This window comes from Triticum urartu, chromosome 6, assembly GCF_003073215.2.
Source record: "Triticum urartu cultivar G1812 chromosome 6, Tu2.1, whole genome shotgun sequence".
Lineage (NCBI taxonomy): Eukaryota > Viridiplantae > Streptophyta > Magnoliopsida > Poales > Poaceae > Triticum > Triticum urartu.
In genome coordinates this window covers 4877723-4892754 of record NC_053027.1, presented here as the reverse complement: position 1 = coordinate 4892754, position 15032 = coordinate 4877723, and positions in this window count along the sequence as shown.

Below are 15032 nucleotides of genomic sequence, written 5' to 3'. Positions count from 1 at the left end.
CATCCGGGACTCCGAACAACATTCGGATTACTGCATATACATATCTTCATAACCCTAGCGTCACCGAACCTTAAGTGTGTAGACCCTACGGGTTCGGGAGACAAGCAGACATGACCGAGACGACTCTCCGGTCAATAACCAACAGCGGGATCTGGATACCCATGATGGCTCCCACATGCTCCACGATGATCTCATCGGATGAACCACGATGTCGAGGATTAATCAACCCCGTATACAATTCCCTTTGTCAATCGGTATGTTACTTGCCCGAGACTCGATCGTCGGTATCCCAATACCTTGTTCAATCTCGTTACCGGCAAGTCACTTTACTCGTACCGTAATGCATGATCCCGTGACCAGACACTTGGTCACTTTGAGCTCATTATGATGATGCATTACCGAGTGGGCCCAGTGATACCTCTCCGTCATACGGAGTGACAAATCCCAGTCTCGATCCGTGTCAACCCAACAGACACTTTCGGAGATACCTGTAGTGCACCTTTATAGTCACCCAGTTACGTTGTGACGTTTGGTACACCCAAAGCACTCCTACGGTATCCGGGAGTTACACGATCTCATGGTCAAAGGAAAAGATACTTGACATTGGAAAACTCTAGCAAACGAACTACACGATCTTTATGCTATGTTTAGGATTGGGTCTTGTCCATCACATCATTCTCCTAATGATGTGATCCGTTATCAATGACATCCAATGTCCATAGCCAGGAAACCATGACTATCTGTTGATCAACGAGCTAGTCAACTAGAGGCTTACTAGGGACATGTTGGTGTCTGTTATTCACACATGTATTACGATTTCCGGATAATACAATTATAGCATGAATAAAGACAATTATCATGAACAAAGAAATATAATAATAATGCTTTTATTATTGCCTCTAGGGCATATTTCCAACAGCTACACCCGGCGCCTTTGGTCTTTGGTCATCGGGAAATTCCCCATGCTCGGGCTCGACACTTCCGCTTGGCCCTTGTTTGAAACCGTTCAAGATTGGTGGGCAAGCACTTGCGTTGAAGGAGCGCCAGATTGTCAAGCCAAGGCCTCCATCACCATGATTGTCTCTTGGACAGTCTGGAACGAGCGGAATGCAAGGGTTTTTAAGCATAAGAGCGCCCCACCGCCAATCTTGCTTTCGTCCATCTCCACCGAGGCAAGCCTTTGGGTCATCGCCGGAGCTAAGAAATTAGGGTCTTTTATCGTACGCGAGTAATCCGCATGTCGTGTATTTCGGTGGCTTGTAACAAACTCTATTCTATTTTATTTAATGGATGAGGCAAAGCTTTTGCCTCCGTTTTAAAAAAAATATACGTAAAATAAAGGACCTGATAGGAAGTGCCTTTTTTAATCCTTTTTTGACCTGTTGACCGTAGAACTATTGTTCTACGGTATTTTCATTAATAAGTAAAATACAAAATACAGATAGTTTCCGAGAGAGTTCGCACACTGCCTGTTTTGTGAAACATGAATAAAATTAAAGGAAATTATCTATCCAGTACTAAATCTTGCTAACCTTTGATGCTTTGACTCTGAAGTATGCCATAGTAAGACCTTCCTTCATGTCATATTTCCAGCATTGTGTGTGCGCTACAGCTTGCCTAAATATCTCATCATTACACACACACCAAATACTCCAACAGCTCGTAAATATGACGTCCATGGCTAGGCCTGACCGAGTGCTGATATTGCCAAACAGATATAATAAAAACTAGAGATGCCCCTCTTCTTATCAACCATTATCTCATCCCAGCATGCAAGAACAAAAAGAGCAATCCCAGAATAGGTGCATAGCAGTCTCTTCCTCTTGCAAACTACACAATTATAGGATTCCAGGTACATCTTCTTTCTTCTCAAGAGGTTTCTTGTATTGACCCGGTCATATAGTAGCAGCCAAAAGAAATATTTGTTTGTGAGCATGGCTGGGTCTTCCATAGGAGTTTAAGCAAGTGGTGTGAAGTTGATGGGCCCATGAGACATATACATCTTGAGTTAAATACACCGGAGGTGCCTCAGCTTGTCCTGAACAATTAGTTTAGTGCCTAAAATTATAAAATACATGAAACTAATGCTCGGACTTGTGCGGCAGTGCAAATACGGTGAATCCATCTATATCCAGACGTACCTCCAGCTCGCGTGCCGTGCCAGCATGGCAATGGCCCACCTGTTAGCGGTGGAGAGCGGGGAAGGCGCTGGAGCGCATGAGGAATGTTTATGTAGAGAACCACTCAATATGTTATTTAATCACATTGAAAAGCCGTCAAATACAGTGTATGCCAGCACCTGGAGGGCTTGCCAGCATCTGGAGGGGCGTGTGAGGAATGTCTTTACAGAAATAACATGAAAAAAAAAACATCATGGAGGGGCGCTTGGAACCCAACACCTCCTGGTTACCTACGACACGAAAGCACTAGCTAGAAAAGCTATGTAGACACATTCCAGGTATAGCTCTGCAATTTTCCTAATGCCTTATTCATGGGTTTTCTTTTTATTATTTTCCAAGTTTCTGTTTCGTTTCATGACACATAAATTTTCCCATATAGAAAATAAATTAAATATCTATATGCAATTATTTTGTATTTAAAATCTTTTTTCTATTTTCATTATTGTGTACTTTGAACAGGAAACATGAACTTTTTCAAAACTATATGTGTATTTAAATAGTTCGACCTATACTAGAAATTATTGTGTAAATTTATGTATCTTCATTCCGGAACTCAAGCACACACAACTATTGTTTATCTTCATTGTCAAAACATGTTGAGCTACTCAATTATTAACAAATTGACAACGTTGTATTTTGTAAATTTATCCTTTTTTTAATTTGTGGGGCTTTCCAACGTGATTAATTAAAGTATGAGGGGGTTTTTAAAAAATCCTCACGCATGGAGCACCCAACGGCTTCCTTGCTCTCAGCCACTGATAGGCAACCACCACGCTGGCACACCATGCGGTCTGGACGTACATCCTGATACGGTTGAAGGCATCGTATTTGCATGGCCAGGCAAGTTTGAGCACCAGTTTTATGTATTTTATAACTTTAGACACTAAACTCACCACGCATGACATGTCATGCCCCAAAACATAGCAGTGACAATTGCCACATGCTTATAAATTCAATTCAAATTTATAAACATGTTAGGCCATCAGGTTAACAAAGGTAGTACACTGGGATCAATTTTTATTCATTATCATAGGAACGACTACAAGTGTCTTGCTAGTACATGCATGCAAGTTTCTTTATTTCATCCCCTCCCGTAGTACTACTTCTACCGTTCACCATCATTTTCATTGCTCATCTCTGCAAAAATAAATAAGATAGCAAGAATGAGTATAATGACATACTCAGCAAGCACACACGTAGCAGGGAAAATATGTGACACCGGAAGCAAGTATATGGATTAGCCGTAAGAAAAGAATAAAGATGTGCATAGAAATAATAATTTTGGCATCACACATGACCGCAAACTTCCTGATCCGGGAGTCACAGGGGTGAAATTTCACGCTTTTACACTCTTAAGAGGGGTACTCCAATGTCAACAGTCTCAACTGGAACCACACGGGCTCTAGTTGAGCAAGATTCTTTTACCCGCTAAGACCTAATTACCCGACCTTACTAGTGTTGATCGCTCCTACAGATCCATCATCGGCACGCTTCCGAACGAATGTCGTTCTTGGCGGAGAACCTCGACAGTCCCATACATGTACTGTGACCGGTACAATGTTTTTGCCGTCGTGATGCCTTAGTGTTAGATTTTTCATTAGGATTAGGACTGGAACATTAGAAGAGGAAATATTATCTCAAAAGATCACCAATATATCATCTCTAGCTTCTGCACAAGATTAGCTAGTCTTGCATGTGCTATTCTTAGCATAACGAGTGTATAGGTCCAACAAGTAAAAGTGAAGCGTACTTAGTCAGAACAAGGCATGTAGTACAAGATAGAAAGAGAGAAAAGACAAAATAATCTAGAGGAGTTCTTGGGAGATAAGACGCATGCATCTTTCACAACTAGCATGCAGAACCAAACCACCATGCGTACTGTACAAGGACACACTAGCTGATGTGAAAGAATTAACAACAAGAATAGTGCTACAGACTAGCTATATAGAGTACTAGCAACAACGGCATGGCATGAGTAAAGAAAGAGAAGGAGCACGACATCTAGAGAAGCTAGATGGAACGCATAACATGGTGGCTTTACTTTGCATGTTTAAAAACTCTAAAATATTGTTTAGGGCAGAACAGTACCAAATCTATAATATGCTCATGAGGATTTTTCCGGACTTGTTGTTTTGTTGTTCCGGCCTCATTTAAACTTTCCTAGATAGATAGTTTCATCATGATTCACCTCTTGCCATGTTAACAACATTGAATATTGTTGGGTACATAAACGAGATCGAACGAAATAACTTGAATGTGGTGTTTCGTCAATATGCAACGGAGTTGCATATTGAGCTCCACTTAATTTGTAGGGTTGTTTGTGCACTTTGCCATGCCATGCCTCATTAAACCGGACATGCATCATACTTGATTGTGCATCATGCCATGATTATGTGATGTTTGTTTACTATGTTGTTTGCTTTCTTTCCGGTGTACTTCTTCTCGGTAATCCGATAACGTTGCGTTTGTGAGGATCCATTGGCTACGTCCATTTGTCTTCTTCATGGACTCGTTCTTCTTCCTTGTGGGATCTCAGGCAAGATGACCATACCCTTGAAATCACTTCTATCTTTGCTTGCTAGATGCTCGCTCTTTTGCTATGCCTATGCTACGGTACCTACCACTTGCTTATCATGCCTCCCATATTGCTAAGCCAAGCCTCTAACCCACCTTGTCCTAGCAAACTGTTGTTTGGCTATGTTACCGCTTTGCTCAGCCCCTCTTATAGCGTTGTTAGTTGTAGGTGAAGATTGGAGCTTGTTCCATGTTTGGAACATGGTTATTTTGTTGGGATATCACAATATCTCTTATTTAATTAATGCATCTATATACTTGGTAAAGGGTGGAAGGCTCGGCCTTATGCCTGGTGTTTTATTCCACTCTTGCCGCCCTAGTTTCTGTCATATCGGTGTTATGTTCCCGGATTTTGTGTTCCTTACACGGTTGGGTTATAATGGGAACCCCATGACAGTTCGCCTTGAATAAAACTCCTCCAGCAAGACCCAACATTGGTTTTACCATTTGCCACCTAGCCTTTTCTTTCCCTTGGGTAGGCCTGCCCAAGGGTCATCTTTATTTAAACCCCCGGGCTAGTGCTCCTCTGAGTGTTGGTCCAACCTGTTAGCTGCCGGTGGCCACCAGGGGCAACTCTGGGCTGGCCTACCGGAACCTTGGACAATCCGGTGTGCCCTGAGAACGAGATATGTGCAGCTCCTATCGGGATTTGTTGGCACATTCGGGTGGCTTTGCTGGTCTTGTTTTACCATTGTCGAAATGTCTTGTAACCGGGATTCCGATCCTGATCGGGTCTTCCTGGGAGAAGGAATATCCGTCGTTGACCGTGAGAGCTTGTGATGGACTAAGTTGGGACACCCTTGCAGGGATTTGAACTTTCGAAAGCCATGCCCGCGGTTATGGGCAGATGGGAATTTGTTAATGTCCGGTTGTAGAAAACCTGAAACCTTAACTTATTTAAAATGCATCAACTGCGTGTGTTACCGTGATGGTCTCTTTTTGGCGGTGTCCGGGAAGTGAACACGGTGTTGGAGTTATGCTTGACGTAGGTTGTTCTAGGATCACTTCTTGATCATAGATTCTCGACCGTGCTTTTGCCTTCTCTTCTCGCTCTCATTTGTGTATGTTAGCCACCAAATATGCTAGTCGCTTGCTGCAGCTCCACCTCATACATTTTACCCTACCTATTAGCTTAAATAGTCTTGATCGCGAGGGTGTGAGATTGCTGAGTCCTCGTGACTCATAGATACTTCCAAACCATTTTGCAGGTGCTCAATGATGCCGTACAGGTGACGCAACCGAGCTCAAGGAGGAGCTCGATGAAGACCTTGTTCGTAGTGTTGTTTCATTCCAGTTGATCAGTAGTGGAGCCCAGTTGAGACGATCGGGGATCTGTGTAGCATTTGGGGTAGTCTTCTTTTATTTTGGGTTCCGTAGTCGGACCTTGTTTGTATCTGGTTGATGTAATGCTTTATTCATGTATTATGTGAAGTGGCGAATGTAAGCCAACTATGTATCTTTTTCCCTTATGTATTACATGGGTTGTGTGAAGATTACCTCACTTGCAACATTGCTTACAATGCGGTTATGCCTCTAAGTCGTGCTTCGACACGTGGGAGATATAGCCGCATCGTGGGCATTACACACGCACATTTGTTTTGAAACTCCCCCGAATAAATTGAAAACAATATGAACATTTTTTAGAAATTACGAACAATTTTTGAAAAGAAAAACATTTTTTTGCAAACGTAAACATTGTTGAAACTCCCGAACAAATTTGAAAACATGAATGATTTTTGGTAACGCGGACATTTTGTGAATAATGTTTTAAAACACGAACATATAAACAAACAATTGGAAGAAGGAAAAAACAAAAACTGAAGGAAAACGAAACAAAAAGGAGGGAAAAGGAAACATAAACAAAAAAAAGGTTCAGCAACCTCCTAGAAGGTTCCTATAACCGGAAAAACTATCTGGGAACCTCTAGAAGGTTGCAAAACCGGGATCGCTGCAACAATTAACGGCCGGCCTAGATCGTGTCGCTCGCTCGTGAAACCTACGCGAAGCCTCGACAGCTTGACACAACGTGCGCCTTGTAGGATTTTCCATTCCATTGTGCATACACAACATCAATGACTTTTTAATCATGGGCACGTGGGAAGAAAGAGCATTTTTTGGTGTGTTCTGCATATAACATGTTGATTCAAACTATTCAGGAACACGAAGGTTGGCTATTCCACCGGGCAGGTTCCTTAAATAGGTTCGAATCAAAATATTGGATCAAACTCTGGAATAACCTGTCCCAATGAAGCTAAGGTTTTTTGGTGGTGTCTTGCTAGGCATTCGATGCCGACACATGACATTCTACGAGATAGAGACATGGAGGTCACCCATAACTGTCCTTTATGCGGTAACCAGGATTCTTGAAGTCACGCATTGATCAACTGTTCTACGTCCAGATGTGTTTGGGCCCTCTCAAAAGATGAAGTGGTGGAGCATATGATCAAAACAAAGGAAGGGAATGGTTGTTCGCATATTGCGTATGGATTTCTTGCTGGTATGTGTCACACTTTGGACAATTTGGATGGCTAGTCGAAAGGCTATTCATGAAAATATTTTTCATCCACAAATGTCCACCCAAATGTTTGTCAAAAGTTTCATTGATGAACTTGATCAAATCACTAAGGAGATGACACCTAATGCTACAATGCATGAAATGGATCGGCTACCTTGGTCTCCCTCATGCACCAGGCTATCTTAAAATCAATGTAGACGATGTTGTTAGTAAACAGGGTGACCACCTGTGGTCTGCCCGTATCACGATGAAAAATTCATGGGATCATCTTATATTAGTATAAATGGATCACTGACGTGACAATCCTTGAGGTATTGGCTTGTAGGGAAGCTTAAGCTTTAGTAAACGATCTTATGATGATGCGCATATTCATCTCTTCTGATAGCAGTTCAGTAATCAAGGACATTGAAGTCAACATGGGGGAGCAAGCTGCTGGAATTTTGTCTACTTTGGGCCTAGCCCAATAACAGTTTCAGAAATTCCTAGTAAATCCTAAAGGTCCACTTAGCTCATTTGTGCAAGGCAAGGGATACTACTAAAGTTTAGTCCCACATTGCTAGTTGAGTGGGAGTTGGACCTCCTTATAAGGGAGGTTCTTTCCCCACTTGTATGAGCATGAGAACAAGAGGGATATCCACACACGCTCCTCCTCCGCCGCCCGCCACGCCTCGACGCGACGCGCCGCGGGTTGCGGGAATGAGCCGATATCTAAATTTTTGCCACGCGCTACAGGTATACGAAAGGTCACACGGAAGCTGAAAAGATTTTTGTGAAAGTGGAGTTCGAATGCGAACGGTGCAGCCCTTCGGCTGCTGGCTGTTCGCTTCGCCTCCATCTCTTCGTTTCGCCTCCCGTCGCTACCCTCTCGCCTCCTTCTCTTGTGCCTATAAAAGGGAGGTCGCTCCTCCCAGGGAGACGCACCAGAACCTCTTCCTCCTCTCGCCACAAGTTCCTGAGCACTGCGCTGCCGCTACGATCTTCCCCATCCCAGCTTGCGGCGTGCACCGCAAGTCAGGACAGTAGGCCTCCGAAACCGCACCTTTTGAGTCCTGTACGGGAGAAGGATGATAAGGTTTTTGGGGAGCGCTCAGCGCGACTACTGGCTGCTTCATCACGGACGATCCGGTCGCCGACGACTACTTCCCCGCTGACGACTTCTTCCCCGACGTCCACGATCTCCTCGACGACATGGCAGGCGAGGACACCGACCCCAAGTCCAGCACTTCCACTATTGTTGTCCCGTACGTGTTCTTACTCTTTCTGTTAGATGTCATGACACAGTTCTTTGCTCTACTTTCCGTCCTACATGTGTTAGGTTCTACTTCATATATGCAACTTCATCTAGTGTCTATTCTAGATGTGTTTAGTTCAAGTTCATATATGCAGATGCTCTTTACCTTCTCTCTGTCCGAACGCATGACTTGTTTTATCTCTACTATATTAGTCATGCTTTATCTAGTATTTCTGTTAATAAAATCATTCGGTAAATTGCTCATATTTCCAACAATCCAAAAACCTTACTATAGGCAATTTACCCCAAGTGGTTTTGCTGCTTCCATGAGACCTCCTATGTTTGAGGGTATCCACTATAAGAGGTGGCGCGTGAGAGCAGTTTTGTGGTTTCAAACCATGAGTTGCTATGATGCCACGCTTGGCAAGCCTGAAGGGGAGCTTGATGCCCAACAGGAACAAGCGTTTCAGAAAATGGATACTCTGTTTAAGGCTGCTCTCTTGAGTGTTCTTGGTGAGAACATAGTTGATGCTTATGCGTCAATTGATAATGGAAAAGATATGTGGGACGCACTCGAGGCCAAGTTTGGGGTCTCGGATGCAGGCACTGAGCTGTACATCCTGAAGCAATTCTATGATTACAGGATGACTGAAGAGCGCTCCGTGGTTGAGCAAGCTCATGAGATACAGTCATTTGCTAGAGAACTTGAGCACTTCAATTGTATGCTACCGGACAAGTTTGTTGCCGGAGGTATCATCACTAAGCTTCCTCCTTCGTGGAGGAACTTTGCTACCTTACTGAAGCATAAGAGGCAGGATTTTTCCATTCCGGATCTCATTGGCACTCTTGATGTGGAAGAAAAGGCGAGAGCAAAGGACACACATGCTCGAGGTATTGAGGGAGGATCTAGTGCCAATGTGGTACAGAAGCAGAACTTCCAGCCCAACAAGTTCAAGAACAAGGGCAAGTTTGATGGTAAAGCAAAGTTTGATGGGAAGAACAAGGCTGTCCAGCACAAGAACTTCAAGAAGAAGAATGACAAGAAGAAAGGTGTCTGTCATGTGTGTGGGGATCCTGATCATTGGGCTCCTAGTTGCCCTAATCGCTATGACAAGCGTCATCCTGGGAAAGGCGGCAAGACCGCTAATGTTGTCATTGGAGACACTGACATGAAGGATGCTGGGTATGGTATATTCCCCACTATTCTTTCAGTATGTCATTCTCCTGATTGGTTGATTGACACGGGTGCTAATGTGCATGTATGCGGTGATATTTCCATGTTTTCGTCTTATCAGACCGCAGGGACTTCAACCGTGTTGATGGGCAACGGTTCAAGTGCTTCTGTTCGTGGTGTTGGCACGGTCGATCTGAAGTTTACTTCAGGGAAGATCGTGCAGCTGAAGAACGTGCATTATGTCCCCTCCGTCAATAAAAATCTTGTTAGCGGATCCCTTCTGTGTAGAGATGGCTACAAGCTTGTCTTTGAGTCGAATAAATTTGTAATATCCAAGTATGGAATCTTTGTTGGTAAAGGCTATGAGTCAGGAGGTCTGTTTCATTTATCCTTATGAGACGTTTGCAATAAAGTTGTTAAGCATGTTTGCAACAATAGTGAATCAAATGTGTGGCATTCACGTCTTTGTCATGTTAACTTTGGTTGCATGTCGCGACTAGCAAAGTTGAACTTAATCCCTAGTTTCACCACTGTCAAGGGATCTAAGTGTCAAGTGTGTGTGCAAGCTAAGCAACCTCGTAAGTCTCACACGACTGCGGAAACGAGAAATCTTGCACCACTAGAGCTCATACATTCAGATCTACATGAAATGAATGGTGTTTTGACAAAAGGTGGAAAGAAATATTTCATGACGTTAATTGACGACTCCACTAGATACTGCCGTGTGTATCTTCTGAAATCTAAGGATGAGGCTTTGAACTTTTTCAAGATCTATAAAGCTGAAGTGGAAAACCAACTTAATCAAAAAATCAAGAGGCTTAGGTACGGCCGTGGTGGAGAGTATTTTTCCAATGAGTTTGATGCTTTTTGTGCGGAACATTGTATAATCCATGAGAGGACGCCCCCTACTCACCTCAGTCAAATGGGGTGGCCGAAAGAAAGAACCGTACTCTAACTGATTTGGTTAACGCCATGTTAGACACATCGGGTCTCTCCAAGGCATGGTGGGGGGAGGCGATATTGACAGCATGTCATGTCCTGAACCGAGTCCCCACAAAGAACAAAGAGATAACTCCATTCGAGGAATGGGAGAAGAAAAGGTTAAAAATCTCTTATCTGCGAACATGGGGTTGTTTCGCGAAAGTCAATGCTCCAATTTCAAAGAAGCGGAAGCTTGGACCAAAGACTGTGGATTGTGTTTTCCTGGGATATGCTTTTCATAGCATTGGCTATAGATTCTTGGTTGTAAAATCTGAGGTACCTGACATGCATGTCGGTACGATCATGGAGTCGAATGATGCGACTTTCTTTGAAGATATCTTTCCCATGAAGGATATGGCTACCTCATCTAATCAGGAGATGCCTAGTTCATCGAATCAGGAACCAGTTACAATTACCAAACCTTCCATTTCGATAGAACACTTTGAAAGTCCTGTGGAGGAGAACAATGAAGTTCCTACTAAGAGCAAGAGACAGAGGATTGCAAAGTCCTTTGGTGATGATTTTCTTGTGTATCTCATAGATGACACTCCCAGTTCTATTTCAGAGGCCTATGCATCTGAAGATGCTGACTACTGGAAGGAAGCGGTTCGTAGCGAGATGGGTTCCATCTTGGCGAATGAAACTTGGGAGATAACTGATCGTCCTTATGGGTACAAACCTATAGGATGCAAATGGGTATTCAAGAAGAAGCTTAGGCCTGATGGTACTATTGAAAAGTACAAGGCTCGGCTCGTGGCAAAGGGTTATACCCAAAAGGAAGGTGAAGACTTCTTTGATACTTACTCACCTGTGGCTCGACTGACCACTATTCGAGTTCTACTTTCACTAGCTGCCTCACATGGTCTTCTCGTTCATCAAATGGATGTTAAGACTGCTTTCCTAAATGGAGAGTTGGACGAGGAAATTTATATGGAACAACTAGATGGGTTTGTACTAGATGGTGAGGAAGGAAAAGTGTGCAAGTTGCTAAATTCTTTGTACGGACTCAAGCAAGCACCCAAACAGTGGCGTGAGAAGTTTGAAAGAACTTTCACAGCTGCAGGCTTTGTTGTAAACAAAGCTGACAAATGTGTGTACTATCGCCATGGTGGGGGCGAGGAGTTATCCTTTGCTTGTATGTTGATGACATACTGATTTTCGGAACAAATCTGAATGTTATTAAGGAGGTCAAGAATTTCCTATCTCGCTGTTTTGAGATGAAGGATTTAGGAGTGGCTGATGTCATTCTGAACATCAAGTTGTTGAGAGACGATGATGGTGGGATTACATTGCTTCAATCTCACTATGTGGAAAAGATATTGAGTCGCTTTGGCTATAGTGACTACAAGCCCTCTCCAACACCATATGATGTGAGTGTGTTACTTCGAAAGAATCGAAGAATTGCTAGAGATCAATTGAAATATTCTCAGATTATTGGCTCACTTATGTACTTAGCCAGTGCTACAAGACCTGACATCTCTTTTGCAGTTAGCAAACTAAGTCGGTTTGTCTCAAAACCAGGAGATGTGCATTGGCAAGCTCTAGAGAGAGTTTTGCATTATTTGAAAGGCACTGTGAATTATGGAATTCACTACACCAGGCACCCAAAGTTGCTTGAAGGGTATAGTGACTCAAACTGGATCTCATATGCTGATGAGATAAAGGCCACGAGCGGTTATGTATTCACTCATGGAGGTGGCGCTGTTTCTTGGAAATCTTGCAAGCAGACCATCTTAACGAGGTCAACAATGGAAGCAGAACTCACAGCACTAGATACATCTATGGTCGAAGCAGACTGGCTTCGCCAGCTCTTGAATGACTTGCCGGTTGTTGAGAAACCTGTACCGGGTATCCTTATGAACTGCGATAATCAAACTGTGATCACAAAAGTGAGCAGCTCAAAGGATAACATGAAGTCATCAAGACACATTCAGAGAAGGTTAAAGTCTGTCAGGAAAATGAAAAACTCTGGAGTTATTGCATTGGATTATATCCAAACGTCTAAAAATCTGGTAGATCCTTTTACTAAGGGTCTATCACGTAATGTGATAGATAATGCATCGAGGGAGATGGGTATGAGACCCACAATATGAGTTGTTCATAGTGGTAACCTATTCTTTGTGATCAGAGATCCCGTGAATTAGATGTGGAAGACAAGCTGTTGGTCAACTAAGAGGAGAGTATCCTTACTATTCACAATACCACTCCATGAAGATGCAATACTCTCCTAATATGCATGGCAGGTTGATATATATCTTAATGTGTTCTAAGTGGCTCATTAAAGCAGAGATGTTACCTGTAGAACATCTTTTGAAGAACACACCTATATGAATATGATTGTCAAATGTCGCAATCTATGAGAGTAGGGTTCTCTCTAGTAAACTCATGAAAGGTCACGAAGTATGACGTATAAGCTCCACCCGCGGGGAAGACCCACAGTAGCCACGTATCGGTCAAGACTTTATGTGAAGCTAGATTCGTAGAAAACTTGCAGTTCAAGGCCCAGTCCACTGTTCCAGTTGCTTACTAGTGTAGCATAGAGTTCTAGGTGGAAGTTCAACTTAACAGTCTCCACTGCAGTACCGGTATATAAAACAGTGTTTTGGAACCAAAGGAATTTTTGTGTGCCTCTGGGATCTGGTGGGGGATTGCTGGAATTTTGTCTATTTTGGGCCTAGCCCAATAGCAGTTTCAGAAATTCCTAATAAATCCTAGAGTCCCACTTAGCCCATTTGTGCAAGGCAATGGATACTACTAAAGTTTAGTCCCACTGTCAGTGTCAAAACCGGCGGATCTCGGGTAGGGGGTCCCGGACTGTGCGTCCAAGGCGGATGGTAACAGGAGGCAGGGAACACGATGTTTTACCCAGGTTCGGGCCCTCTTGATGGAGGTAAAACCCTACGACCTGCTCGATTTATTCTTGATGATATGGGTATTACAAGAGTTGATCTACCACAAGATCGGAGAGGCTAAACCCTAGAGGCTAGCCTATGGTATGATTGTATGTTGTCCTACGGACTAAAACCCTCCGGTTTATATAGACACCGGAAAGGGCTAGGGTTACACAAGGTCGGTTACAAAGGAGGAGATATACATATCCGTATTGCCTAGCTTGCCTTCCACGCCAAGTAGAGTCCCATCCGGACACGAGACGAAGTCTTCAATCTTGTATCTTCATAGTCTAACAGTCCGGCTGTCCGGAGACCCCCTAATCCAGCACTCCCTCAGTAGCCCCTGAACCAGGCTTTCAATGACGATGAGTCTGGCGCGCAGTATTGTTTTCGACATTGCAAGGCGGGTTCCTCCTCCGAATACACCACGGAAGAATTTGAATACAAGGATAGTGTCCGACCCTACAAAATAAGTTCCACATACCACCGTAGAGAGAATAATATTTTCGCAAATCTAATTTGCTGACTTGTTTTGGCAACACGACATTATGTCATGGCCCGGCGATTATTCGAACTGTTTCCTTTAACTAGCCCCGCAAATAACGCGAGGCAGTTTTTTGACACGTCTCGTCAAAGCAGAGATCATGTCCCCTTATCACGGGATTCTCATCAATACGGGTGTGGGTAACCCAATCACGCCATCGATTACGGCGCTTGGGGGATAAGCAAGTTTTACCAGGCTAGTGGGGACGCATAGTTTCGTCCGCCCATATAAAGGGATAAGGATTTACCTTTTCATCCACGCCTTCTTCCTCCTTTGCTCATCCATTTTCGCACACTCGAGCTCCAGCGCCCAAGTCTGCATTTCCCACCTCAACCCTCTCCAACCATGTCCGGAGCCGGAGGCAGGTGGATGGTCTCCTCCGTCACGGAGGGACACATCAAGAAGCTGAGGAGAGCCGGATACCTGCCCGGCGACATCGCGCACCGGCTCCCAGAAGAGGGGCAACTCATCCCCACCCCCAGGCCCCATGAGAGGGTAGTGTTCCTTACCCATTTCCTCCGCGGACTGGGATTCCCTCTCCACCCATTCGTCCGGGGGCTCATATTCTACTACGGCCTAGATTTCCATGATCTGGCCCCGAACTTCATCCTCAACATCTCGGCGTTTATCGTCGTGTGCGAGGCCTTCCTCCGCATCAAGCCCCACTTCGGCTTATGGCTGAAGACCTTCAATGTCAAGCCGAAGGTAGTGAGCGGCCGCCAGGCGGAGTGCGGAGGCGCCATGGTGGGCAAGATGCCCAACGTCACATGGCTCGAGGGCTCCTTCATGGAGACCATAAAGGGGTGGCAATCGGGGTGGTTCTACATCACCGAGCCGCGTGACCCTAAATGGGCAGCGGCCCCGAGTTCCGATCTAGCATCCCCACGCGGATCACCTCCTGGCAAGAGAAGGGTCAGTCCTGGGGTAGTTCGGAAGAGCTGA